Source organism: Pseudophryne corroboree, chromosome 12 (assembly GCF_028390025.1).
Source record: "Pseudophryne corroboree isolate aPseCor3 chromosome 12, aPseCor3.hap2, whole genome shotgun sequence".
Classification (NCBI taxonomy): domain Eukaryota; kingdom Metazoa; phylum Chordata; class Amphibia; order Anura; family Myobatrachidae; genus Pseudophryne; species Pseudophryne corroboree.
The window spans coordinates 41,409,948-41,423,649 of NC_086455.1; the positions used below are offsets into that span (position 1 = coordinate 41,409,948).

Genomic DNA, 13,702 nt, shown 5'->3' on the forward strand with positions numbered 1-13,702 from the left:
CACTTGTGAGCAGGGCCCTCTCTCCCTCTCTGGTCTCTACGTAGTTATGTAATGCTGCAGATTATTATTATGTACACTTGTTAAATTGGCATCATGTCAGTAATAGTCATGCTGTACGTTCCCTACATATGACTTTACGGAACCCTTGTAGAGCCATATAACTAAAATGGGCTGGGTATACGTGACCGGCGATAGGGAACCCTGCCGCCGGAATGCCGACAGGGCGGTGAGTGCAACGGAGACCCTTGCAGGCTCGCTGCGTTCACCACAGTTTCTATTCACACTTTATGGGTGTTGCGGACAGCCACGATTGGGAATAGACCCTGTATGTTGGGATCATGCGTGTCGGCATTTTAAGCAGTTAGGATTCCGGCGTCGGGAGCATAACCGCATCCCACTGAAATATAATAATAATAATACTAAAAATACAGGTTTCAAATATATAAGTTGTTTTTCTTCCTGTTTTCATTTCAATACATTTCTATTGTCCTTTTTCAGTATTAAATTATACTGCAAACACTGTAAATCCAAAGTTGGTGAAAGCCAGCAAAGGCTTTAATAATTCTAAATTGGACACCATTCCCAAGCTGAAGAGTGTGGATTCTTATATAGAAAAGTAAAAAAATAAAGAGAACAAGTTGACGTGACAAACCATACCCTGCTCATTAGCGAAGATGGTTAATTATAAATGCCACATGACATAATATGCTATTTGAGTAACCATTATCTTGTTACATATTTTAATTTTATTGTTTTTTTGTCAACAATGTATAAATGTACGTGAAGCTTTGGCTACAGGCAGTTTGGCTCAACATAAAAAAGGAATTAGATGAACTTGTGAGCTGGAAGAGAGTGGTGAGGAATGTTCTGCATTAGGAGAACCCTTCAGAGTGTTTTATTCTGCTGGAGGTGTGTGTGTGTGTGTGTGTGTGTGTGTGTGTGTGTGTGTGTGTGTGTGTGTGTGTGTGTGTGTGTGTGTGTGTGTGTGTGTGTGTGTGTGTGTGTGTGTGTGTGTGTGTGTGTGTGTGTGTGTGTGTGTGTGTGTGACACCCAACTCGGCTACAAGCATACTTGCCTACTTTTGAAAACTAAAATCAGGGAGATTACAGTAGCATGTGCCGTGCAAAGTGCGGCGTGCCGCCATGGGGCGTGTCAAACTCTACCCAAAGGGCGTGTCTAGTTCCACAAATAGGCGTGCCTATGCTTAAATGCTTGTTGTTGCAAGATATTTCTATATAACATTAGTAACAATATATTTTGGGAAGTTTTGCAAGTATTGATACTAACATTACTGCCTGAAATACAGGGTTTCTTATTTGCAATATGTTTTCGTTGTGATATTTCTTTTCTTCTCACTCAGCACAATATGCATGGTAAATGTGATGCCTACTGTATGCAATAAATTCCAAATGCAAGTTGACCGTGTGTGAATTCATCCCTAAACATAGAAGTAAATGATTATTTTGGTGTTGTAGATGTTATTTTTATTGGGAACACTGGATTGTCTGCGTCTTGTAGGCACGACCTATATTTATTGGATGTGCTATTTTTCATTCCATTGCAGCATTAACCAAATCATTACAGATACCAGCTACTCTAATTAAACAAATGTGTTTTACTACAGAAAGATTACTAACAACAATTCTTACACCAGCAGCAGCAGCAGCAGCAGCAGAGTCATGCTATGGGTCAGTGCACACCAGCACAGATAAGAGGAGTGTGTGATCAGGTACTGCTATCTCTCTCTCTCTCTCTCTCTCTCAGGGGATACACAAGGGGGGTAATTATGAGAGCCGTCAGCAGTGATTCCTGAGCAACTACAGCAACTCACTGTTCTTGCAAAGAAACTCCTTAGTGTCACCCCTGACAGAATCTGAAGAATCCGGGAGAATTGACCTATAATGCAGGGGATCAGGAGATTTATGGCTGAAACGGGAGGCTCCCGCAGGATGCGGGAGGGTAGGCAACTATGACTACAAGGCCTCAAATACACTGCCATCACATTTTATAGACTTACCATATTATCCCTTTAACCTGGAACACTCAGGAATTACACAGGTTCTGTGGCTGCTTAAAACCAGGTGAAATGCAGGCTTGTAGTCAGACAGCCACAGAACCTGTGTAATTCATGAGTGTCCCAGGTTAAAGGGATAATATGGTCAGCCTGTCATTACATATGTTTAGGAGCTGATTGGTTGGTACTTTATCTCTTTCCAAGGTTTAGTACAACCCATCCAACCCCCCCCCCCCCCCCCCCCCGCACCCACACCCACACCCCACACACATACACTGTGTAAATAACCACTGGATGTATTGCCTATAGCAACCAATAATATTTTACCTATTCTTTTTATATGATGTATAGAATGCAACCAATCAGATTCTAGCTATCATTGTGTACAATGTACTAGTTAAATGACATCTCTTTCTGATTGGTTGCTATGGGCAACAACTCCTCATTAGAAAGTTTGATAGATCTATCCCCTAGATGTTATAATACTTAGAGCTCTGTTGTGCTCTCATACTATGGGCAGGATGTATTCAAATACATCGCTGCCCCTCATCGCCTTACATATGCGATTAACATCGCAATGCGGTATATGAGGCCCCCCACGATGGTGGCGGTGAGGTTTGCAGGGGTCGGCAGGGGTCTCCGTCACCTCCCAGAGCCGGGACGTGACGTTTGCAGGGGGGCCGCACAAGCATCATGGAGGCTTACAGGACGGAGGTATGCTGAGTGGTGAGCGGCGCAGGGCGGCAGGATGCGGTGGTTAGAAGCTTATAGGCTTCTATAGGGTATCGCCACAAAAAGATGGTGATACCCTCAGTGTCGATAACCCGGCGGCCGGGGGTTAGTTCATATGAAAATGCTGTAAACCCCTGAAAATAGGGGTTTTACTGCATTTTCCCTTTAGTACACCTCACCCTGGGCGGGATGTACTAAGCGGAAAATGCGGTAAACTCCCTGTTTACCGCATTTTCCGGATGTACTAACCCCTGGCCGGCAGGACAGCGCCGCGGTGAGGTACGCCAGCTTTAGCTGGCGTACGTCCATAGAAGCCTATGGGCTTCTCTCCGCGGCGCTGTGTGAGGGATCCGATCGGATCCCTCCCAGCATGCCCTGCGGTCGCCCCCGTCACCCCGCGCATGCGCAGACTGACTCCTGGGGCCGAATCCCGGAAGTCAGGCTGCCGCTGCGCATCGCGGAGGACAGCTCTTATCGGAAGAGCTGTCCTCCGCAATGCTGATCGCATATGTTAGTACATACGCGATCAGCATCGTGGCGCAGGGTGGCGATGGGCGGCGATGTACATTAGTACATCCTGCCCCCTATGTATGTAAAAAGTGCTCCAATACCATAGACGCGATCCAGTCAGGATCCTGGCGGTCGGTACTCCAGTGGTCAAAATACCAACGCCGGAATCCCAACACTGGTCAGAATGCCAGCGCCGGAATTCCGACTAAGATCACAATCCCGATGACGGAATCCCAACACTGGTCAGAATGCCAGCGCCGGAATTCCGACTAGGATCACAATCCCGATGACGGAATCCCAACCACTGGTATACCGACTGCCGACTCCATTCAATTTAGCACTGATACTGTATACCACTAGTCACACACTGATACTGTATACCACTAGTCACACACTGATAACTGTATACCACTAGTCACACACTGATAACTGTATACCACTAGTCACACACTGATAACTGTATACCACTAGTCACACACTGATAACTGTATACCACTAGTCACACACTGATAACTGTATACCACTAGTCACACACTGATAACTGTATACCACTAGTCACACACTGATAACTGTATACCACTAGTCACACACTGATAACTGTATACCACTAGTCACACACTGATAACTGTATACCACTAGTCACACACTGATAACTGTATAACACTAGTCACACACTGATAACTGTATACCACTAGTCACACGCTGATAACTGTATACCACTAGTCACACACTGATAACTGTATACCACTAGTCACACACTGATAACTGTATACCACTAGTCACACACTGGGGCAGATGTTTGAAGCGTCGCTATGTGCCTTTGTACAGTTCTGCATTCCCCGCTTCACTGCAGTGTAAGAAGTGGACCTCAGCGGGGTATTTACTAATGCTGTGTGCACAGGACGGAGCAGCCTACCCAATGTATTATCTCTGAGGTGGCTCTTCGCGGCGCGATCTTTGCCTCCTGACACTTCGCCGGCTCGGTGCTGGCGCTGCAGCACTGTAGCTACTTCATTGTGTTTTTTTTTTTTACACTTTATTGACTGTCCATGGTTTCCATGGGGCTCCTCCACGCATGCTGCATGGCTCACTGGGCGCTGGGGAGAAGGCGCATGCGCGCTGCCACGCTCGCGGTGGGTCCCTGGCGTCCTTACAGAGGATTTGCGCATGTGTAGGGTGACAGGAGCAGTGGACGCTGTGAAATGAGCACACTGTGCATGCGCAAGTCTACAACGAACGCCTGATGACTGCATCGCCACACCTGGCCATAACAAATTCTTAAGGGGGCGGGAGGAGTATTCATACATTAGGGAGAAGGGTGAGTTCAAAACACTGCAATAATGCGGTGAAGTGACACAGTGCACATAAGGATCGTTGTAGAAGGCTTCATACATCTGCCCCACTGTTCTTGCACTAAATGTTCTGTTCTGTTATTAAACGTGTATGTGTAAGGACACCGGTTTGCTGTTCATCCACAGAAGCATGGGGTGAAAAAGCCAGAACAAGAGTCAAGTGGTCCATGCAATGCTAGTACAGAGCTAGGTGTGAGGAAAATATACACCACAGTGGTGGATTTTACCTTTGGGCTGCAGCCCTCAAGTCCAATCCACCACCTCAGTGAGCCAGTTGCAGTCCGTGACTGCACTGGTTACACTGTGACTGGCAGTGACTTCTTATTGGAAGTACTTCCTGCCAATCACACACAGGACAGGCAGACGCAGTCCATTGGGAGGTGTTTTCCCCGTCTGGGACTGCCAGTACAGACTGCAAATATCAGCCACTCCCTGCCTTTCGGGCAGCCCTACCTGGCTATTATGAGCTGCAGCTGTTGTGACTGGGCTGGCTGGGGCTATCCTTCTCTCCTCCTACTGCAGACAGCCAAAGAGGCAGGAGCCACTGCTGTACACCACCACTTAACAAGGTTGCATATTATATGCCCCCCCCCCCCTCCAACTAACATTCTAAAAAGTTACTTTTGTGTATACGTGCCCCCAGAGTGGGGGCGTGGCCTTGTTAAAATGAGCGTGGCCTTGCACGAAAAGACCCCAGTTTTTGAGCCTGCACCAACAGACCTCGGCCATCACAGGAAAGAAAAAAAATTCCACTATATTAAGCCCAACACAGTTATGCCCCCTGCAACATACTATGCCCCCTGCACCATATTACTCCCCACACAGTAATGGCCTCTGCACCATAATAAGCCATACACAGTAATGCCCTTGACACTTTATTATGCAACACATAGTACTACCCAGGATAAATTATTATGCCCCACAATAATGCCCCTGACACGTTTGCACCATTGTTTTAGTACCTTTTAATTTTCTGCTCATTGTTTGGGATTTTAACGTCGCGGGCCACCTCTGGTTTGGTGCCCGCATTCACTGCAGCGACTCTCCGCCATCTCTTCACTGGCTCCCAGCATATTCCCGGCAACTCCGGGTACTAGTGTCCTTCCCTGACAGATGCTAGAGGTCCAGTAGGTCCACAAATTAATGTATGTAGCGCTCTTTAGTGAACTGTACATTTGTATAATCCTGTAGAAGGGAATTAGTGCAATGATTATATTTCAACAGCAATGAACCAATGTGAAATAATTACAGGAAAAGTGTGATATATGTCTGCCTTTGTAATTTCACTTGAATCATGGCCGTAACTAGGGGGGAGGGGTAAGGGGTCACGTGCCCCAGGTGCGGGACTTGTGGGGGGGGGCGCAGAGAACAGAGAACACTTCCCAGGTCCCCTTACCCAGTTGCTCCTCCCCACCTGCCAGCCGCGATCATCTCCTGCAGCAGCAGCCACGTATGACACCGTCACGCTACGGCCCCGACGCTGCTGCAAAGTCTCCATCTGCATGTGCGGCTGCCGGACTCCGGAGCCATCCTCTGCCCTCCCGCTTGGGAGCGCCTCCGCACTCTCTCCTGCCAGGCGGTCTGACTGCTTGAATAAAACGATTAAAAGCTTTAACTGTACTGTAACTTATCCAGATAGCTTCAGCCCAGAAGTAAAATCCGAGTACACCTTTAATATTCTGCATCTTTATCCATATTTCAGAGAATAGAAAGAGACAGGAATTAGATTCTGACATATTACCTTCTATTTACATGATTAAAAATTAAGTGTAACCACTCACACACACACACACACACACAAATACAACCGTGTGGAATGCCCTTCTTGGGAGCAGCAAGTTTTCTAAGCTAGCAGATCCGGATGTATGGATTGGAACACAAACATAGATGGAATTCCTGGGATACAGGAGTTTCTTTCCACTCTGTCACAATAGGAACTCAACTACAACACAGTCCCCGGCCCAACGCGTTTCACCAAATGTAGTCTGGATCCCGGTGGTCAGAATCCCGGCAGTCAGAATCCCGACGCCGGGATTCCGACCGCCAGAATACCACCAGCACCGCCACAGCTACTCCCACTCCTGTGGCGAGCGCAGCGCTTGCCCCCCTGCCAGCATTCTGGCAGTCGGGATCCCGGCATCGGTTTTCTGACAGCCGGGATCTCGAGCGCCAGGATTCCGTACCCAACTCATCTAGCCCATATATGTCCGTTATCAAGGCAGTTTCTCTTGCATACATCTCTAATCGCTTCCCAACCATTAATAAATGCAGAAATGGTATGGAAAGATGGTGTTGATTTAGGGACTATGGTTTATAAGCAACAGAACTAGGCTTTGATTGCCACATATATATATATATATATATAAAACCAACAGCAGGTCCGTCTCTCCCAGTATTAGCGGTACTGCGCCGGGTGCCTCCACAGAGTAAAGGACATGTGTAAATAGCTGGTGCGGCACTCCAGGCGACGAAAAAACTCAGAGCTAATGCATCACGTTTAAAGACAACAACGTTTCAATGCCTTTATTACGGCATTTTCATCAGGTTAATAACATACATAAAAAGACTCACCTATATATCAAGTGAACACACCCCAATGTGCAGTGGCGTCCGGAAGTCGGATCACCCGCCCGCTCCCTTCCGCCCATTCTAATGACGTCAGAATATCCAGCGTCATAGACCAGTGCCCATCACCATGGTGACCTGTAAACAACAACCTGCATAGTATCGGTATTTGCAGCGCTGCATATTATAGTTTTGATTTTGACAGCAATGAGATAAATATATCCACTGTTTAAACACATTGACTCTAGGGATATATAGTATATTAAAGCACTAGACATATAGAACAAACGCTTCTGCTAGAACAAATTACCGGAATAAGACAAAAAAATCCATGGTGTAAAAAAGACATCTAGCATAGTATACATCCCATCTTTGCATATAAATATATCTCAAACAGATCACTGATAAATAAACCATTGTGCCTTGGGGTGCTATAGTTGGCACAATGGTTTATTTATCAGTGATCTGTTTGAGATATATTTATATGCAAAGATGGGATGTATACTATGCTAGATGTCTTTTTTACACCATGGATTTTTTTGTCTTATTCCGGTAATTTGTTCTAGCAGAAGCGTTTGTTCTATATGTCTAGTGCTTTAATATACTATATATCCCTAGAGTCAATGTGTTTAAACAGTGGATATATTTATCTCATTGCTGTCAAAACTATAATATGCAGCGCTGCAAATACCGATACTATGCAGGTTGTTGTTTACAGGTCACCATGGTGATGGGCACTGGTCTATGACGCTGGATATTCTGACGTCATTAGAATGGGCGGAAGGGAGCGGGCGGGTGATCCGACTTCCGGACGCCACTGCACATTGGGGTGTGTTCACTTGATATATAGGTGAGTCTTTTTATGTATGTTATTAACCTGATGAAAATGCCGTAATAAAGGCATTGAAACGTTGTTGTCTTTAAACGTGATGCATTGGCTCTGAGTTTTTTCGTCGCCTGGAGTGCCGCACCAGCTATTTACACATATATATATATATATATATATATATATATTATATATACACTATATAATAGCCCAGGTCTGTGACTCTGTGACTGTGTATAATGCTGGGCGTGGCTAGGAGCTCTCATTGGGTCAGCGGCAGGTCTATCACACCCAGCCCACAGTTGTGCAAGGAAATGAGTCACAGATAGGAGATGTATGTATGTATGCATGTATACGGCAGGGATAGTACAGGAGCACACACCTGGCAGTACATGCGGTACATGTGATCCGCCGCCCTGGAACCCTCGGCCACCCCCCGTGGCCTCACATGCTGTTCAGGGCAGAACGCTGCACCACAGCCCCCCGACTCTGGCCCTGCGCCATACTCACTGACATCATCCAGCTCACTCCAACACTTGCCGCCGGAAGCGCCGCCAGATTTCTGCTCTCGGTAATCACAGCCGGGAGTCGAGACTGGAGCCGGAGGACCAGGGTTCATTTCCCCCTGTGGCTTGCTGTACCTGTCTGAGGCTGGCGACTGAGTAGCAGGTACTGTATGCCGGATGTGGGGGCTGCGGTACTTGGGCACTTGGGACCTAACCATAGATAGCACCTATTTCAGGTGTCCAGGCAGCAGGGCATCATTATCCAGCACCCCCTCCCCCACCCGCCGCACCCCTGCAACCGCACTTCCCCCACCCGCGTCACCCACACACCCGCCCCTCCCCCACCCATGGCACCCCCGCAACCACCCTCCCCCACCCGCCTCACCCCCATTCCCGGCCCTCCCCCACCCGCGTCACACACACACCCGGAGGTCACCGCAGCACACAGGATCCGGCAGTCTAGCAGGAGCAGCATGGAACTGCTCCATGGACTGATAAGTATATTGACCTGCTGGGCGCAAGGGTAGTCGCGACGAGGGGGTGGTCGACCGGGCGGCAGCGGCGATGTCGGTGGGGTGGCACATGCGCAGCAAGACATTGGGGTATTTTTTACGATAAATACCCCGATGATGCTGCGGAGTGTCATCGCAGGGACAGAGGTTGACCGCAAGCTCTGTCCCTGCATGCGATAATTGATACATCCCTGCGATGTAATCAATTATCGCAGTGCGAGTTTGGGCGATTTTATCACCTGTCATCCACATCCTGGATGCAGATGGTGATAAATAGGCCCCTAAGGCTTTAAGCTTTATGTCCTACTATTACCCCTTTTACACCGCCAGCATATAACACAGGTTATTGCACATGAGCGCGCATAACCCGTGTTGCTGGTTGGTGTACAAGAGTCGAGTTGGAATAATGCGGGTCGAGTGATCCGGTATTCCAACTTGGGTAGTTTGCAGGGTTGAACACCAGAGCAACCTGGCAAACTGTGCTGTGTAAACGGGAGCTGGGTCGCATCGACTCAGCTTCCCGTTCACAGTAAATGGACAGGCAACGCTTGGAGACCATATGATCTCCAAGCGCCGCCCCCGCTGCGTTACCGGCAACGTCACCAACCCGGCCATATGCCAGATTGGTGACTGCTGTGGGAAAGGGGGCTGAAGCGGGTCGCAGCTGGGTAGCACCTGTGTCAGGCTCCCGGCTGCAACCCGCAATATTTAGTGTAAAAGCGGAATATATAAGTCCTTCTCTCTGCCTTATGCATCATCTGCCCCAGCTCTGATTCTCTACTTTATACCCACCGAGCTCCACCTGTGGCCCATCCTGGGTTTCACGGTGATGCTTGGTTGGCCACAAAGTAGAGGACATGGGAATTCAATTAGACCCGGGTGTGAAAAAAAGTGGTAGCCTCTGGCTTTAATACCCAGGGCTATTCAATTAGAGACCTTTTTATTGCCAGGTAAATTACCTTGTTATCGGGTGTTAATACATAGAATGCAGGATAAGTTCCCAAATCTATTTGTTAATATGGTTTGGGCACCCGATAACAAGCTATTTATCCGGGATTTCTTTTCAGGTCTGCTGAGACCTGAAAAGAAATCTCGTTAACTGTAGCCTGTGGCCTGCATTCAGGGCCAAGTGAATAGTCCCGGGGGATCAACAATTAGTCTGCTGTAAATTATTGTGGCTAATTGAATTCCCCCCTAAAACATGATATTATTATTTGCCCACTCAAGTGGCATCCTCCACAGAATTCAGGGAGCCACTTAGGCAGCACAGCTGAGATCACAGACATGCACCACATGGTCTTGACTTATGGGCCCTACACACTTCAGTAATGAACTAAAAATTGTTCATATCGCTCAGTGAGTATGCACTAACGATGAACGATGCATGTCTCCGTGGTTGTTCATCGATGGTTTTCCCTCGTTTGGCATAGCAAGCCAATTTGGACGATGGTCGTTTATCGTTGGAAATGAACATCTTCCAAATCGGAAACATCGCCAAGTGTGTAGGGCCAGGGGCGTTTTAAGAGAGGAGGGGACCCGTTGTGCAGCCTCCGTCGCGGGCCCCCTCCTCTCCGGCAGCAGTAGACTCTGGCATAATGCCAAAGTCTACTGCGCATGCGCAGGTCTTCGGGAACATGGCGGCCATGCCTTGTTCCCGGTGACACCTTCAGTGCGCATGGGCAAAGGGGCCCGTGTGCACTGCACACACTGCACCCATTATAGAAACACCAATGTGTAGGGCCCATAACGCCATCTACTGCAGAAAAAGGGAAGCGTTAGTCGGTCACTAGTGCTACCAGTAAGGGGTGATTGTATAAAGTCTGATGGAAAACGTGATGGATGAGTGGACGAATGAAAGTGTGTTTTAGGGTTAGTGGTTGGTATGAGAGGCAATTTAGCATATATGGGTTCTAGAGGGAAAGTGGGGTATTTTAAGGGGCTAATTTAATAGCATGTGGGAAATATAAACGGTAGTTTGGAATACATATGGGATATTTATTCAAAGGCATGAGGGGATAAATTTAAAACAGCAAACTATTCCAAGTAAATCATACCATGTTTTGCTTTTAATGATATTCACATTTTAAATTTCCTGTTTCCCATATCTGGGCCCGATCTGACATTGACAAGAAAGCTGATTTGCCTTGCAGCGTTTACAGAGGCAATTTTTTTTCAAAGGCAAATTAAGTTTGGTTCTCCCTTCTAAAACATTGCCCCCTTAAATTCTGCAGCAAAATCACTGTATAATCACCACTTTTGCCAAATCGGACCCTAATACTTTTGGCTGTCTGTCTTTGATGAAATGCTTTGTTATAGCATACTACTGACATTAATGGTAATGGCCCTCATTCCGAGTTGTTCGCTCGCTAGCTGCTTTTAGCAGCATTGCACACGCTAAGCCGCCGCCTACTGGGAGTGAATCTTAGCTTTGCAGAAGTGCGAACGAAAGATTAGCCGAATTGCGAATAGAATAGCGATTAGAAATTTATTTGCAGTTTCCAAGTAGCTCGAGACTTACTCTGCCACTGCGATCAGTTCAGTCAGTTTCGTTCCTGGTTTGATGTCACAAACACACCCAGCGTTCGCCCAGACACTCCCCCGTTTCTCCAGCCACTCCCGCGTTTTTTTCAGAAACGCCAGCGTTTTTTCACACACCCCCATAAAACGGTCAGTTTCCGCCCAGAAACACCCACTTCCTCTCAATCACACTACGATCAGCTGAACGATTAAATTTATTAGTTACGCCGTGAGTAAAATACCAAACTTTTTTGCTAATTTACTTGGCGCAGGCGCACTGCGAACATTGCGCATGCGCAATTTGCGACTTATCGCACCGATGCGAAGAAAAAGAACGAGCGAACAACTCGGAATGAGGGCCAATGAGTGGCCATTCTGAAGGAGAGGATGCCTGTGGTGAATGTAAGATTGAACACAACTGCAATAGTCCTTTATACTGTACACTGTATTGTTTATGATAATAAGTAAGCTTTTTACAAAAAAAAAAAAACAGCATAAAGACAATGTAGAACCAAAACAAATTAGAACTAACTAAATTAATTTAAAAGAAAGCAAGACAACTGTTCAAAGAAATCCATTTCTGTTTGACATACCTGTCACCCTTTATAACCTGCTTCCAGAGACACGGTATCAGGGCTGCCATCAGAAATTATGGGGCCCGAGACTGACAAAATATACAGCCCCCCCGCCCCCCCCCCCACCCCAAAAACGTTTCTGCCGCACTGCTCCACCCCTATGTGATGTCATACATTATGGTGGTCATTCCGAGTTGTTCGCTCGCTAGCAGTTTTTAGCAGTCGTGCAAACGCTATGCCGCCTCCCACTGGGAGTGTATTTTAGCTTAGCAGAAGTGTGAACGAAAGGATTGCAGAGCGGCTACAAAATATATTTGTGCAGTTTCAGATGAGCTCCAGACCTACTCAGCGCTTGCGATCACTTCAGACTATTCAGTTCCTGTTTTGACATCACGAACACGCCCTGCGTTCGCCCAGCCACGCCTGCGTTTTTCCTGGCACGCCTGCATTTTTCCAAACACTCCCTGAAAACGGTCAGTTGACACCTAGAAACGCCCACTTCCTGTCAATCACTCTGCGGCCAGCAGTGCGACTGAAAAGCTTTGCTAGACCTTGTGTGAAACTATATCGTTCGTTGTAATAGTACGACGCGCGTGCGCATTGCGCCGCATATGCATGCGCAGAAGTGCCATTTTTTTGCCTGATCGCTGCGCAGCGAACGAAAGCAGCTAGCAAACAACTCGGAATGACCCCCTATGTTGTTACATATAGGTAGATCGTTGCGGACCTACAGGAACGGTATACAGAGAGCTGATGCGCAGATAAAGATTATTTTAAGAAGTCCTCCCTGCGCACCAGACTGCTGTTGATTGACAGACTGGTTCAGCTCTGCAGATATTGGCGGTAGTAGCCAGGTGTGGGCCCCTCTCTCTGTAAGGGCCCTGGACACCAGTCCCCACAGTCCCCCCCTGATGGCTTACCCTGCACAGTATCATGTTTGGACATTGTCAAATGACTTGTAGGGGTAAATTTACTAAGATGGGAGTTCTATTTAGGATGGGCTCTTGTCCATAGCAACCAATCAGATTCCAGGTATTATCTTCTAGAAGGTGTTAGATAAATGAGTAGAATCTGTTTGGTTGCTATCTGCTATGGGCAATAGCCCATATTAAATAGAACTCCCATCTTACTAAATTTACTCTGTAGACTGTTAAGAATGGTAACCTACTAGAACTATCCTAAATAACTCAATGGCTCTAACCCAGGGGTGGCCAGACTTTTGGAGTCGGCGATCTACTTTGAAAGCTAAAAAGCTTTTGTGATCTACCTAGGAGGAACAATAGCGTGCGCCGGAGGTCCGCGCACAGAAAAAGGGGCGTGGTATAACAAAAGTGGACGTGGTATAACAAAAAGTGGGCGTGGTATACCAAAAAAAGGGACATAGCCTTGCTGCACAGAGTGTAATGACTGTCTCGCACGAAATAACACATTGGCCCCCACAGGTAAAAACCTCAAACACATATGCCCCCACAGTGCCAGATACACATATGCCCCCACAGTGCCATGTGCCCACAGTGCCAGATATGACCCCACAGTGCCACATATGCCCCACATTGCCAGATATGCCCCCACAGTGCTCACCGTGCTGTGTGG

The 13,702-nt window shown here is 47.3% G+C and overlaps 1 long non-coding RNA gene across 3 annotated transcripts; it reads right to left on the minus strand.

The window, feature by feature from the left end:
• Positions 1–5,559: 5,559 nt before the first annotated feature.
• LOC134979904 (uncharacterized) lies at positions 5,560–7,249 on the minus strand. 3 transcript variants are annotated; one of them, XR_010190306.1, is made up of 3 exons: positions 7,180–7,249; positions 6,023–6,193; positions 5,560–5,793 (listed from the first exon to the last, which is right to left on the minus strand). It is a non-coding gene; the product is annotated as an uncharacterized LOC134979904 (long non-coding RNA). The 3 variants fall into 3 exon arrangements; XR_010190304.1 differs by having other exon boundaries at positions 6,005–6,193; XR_010190305.1 differs by having other exon boundaries at positions 6,005–6,196.
• Positions 7,250–13,702: the final 6,453 nt, after the last annotated feature.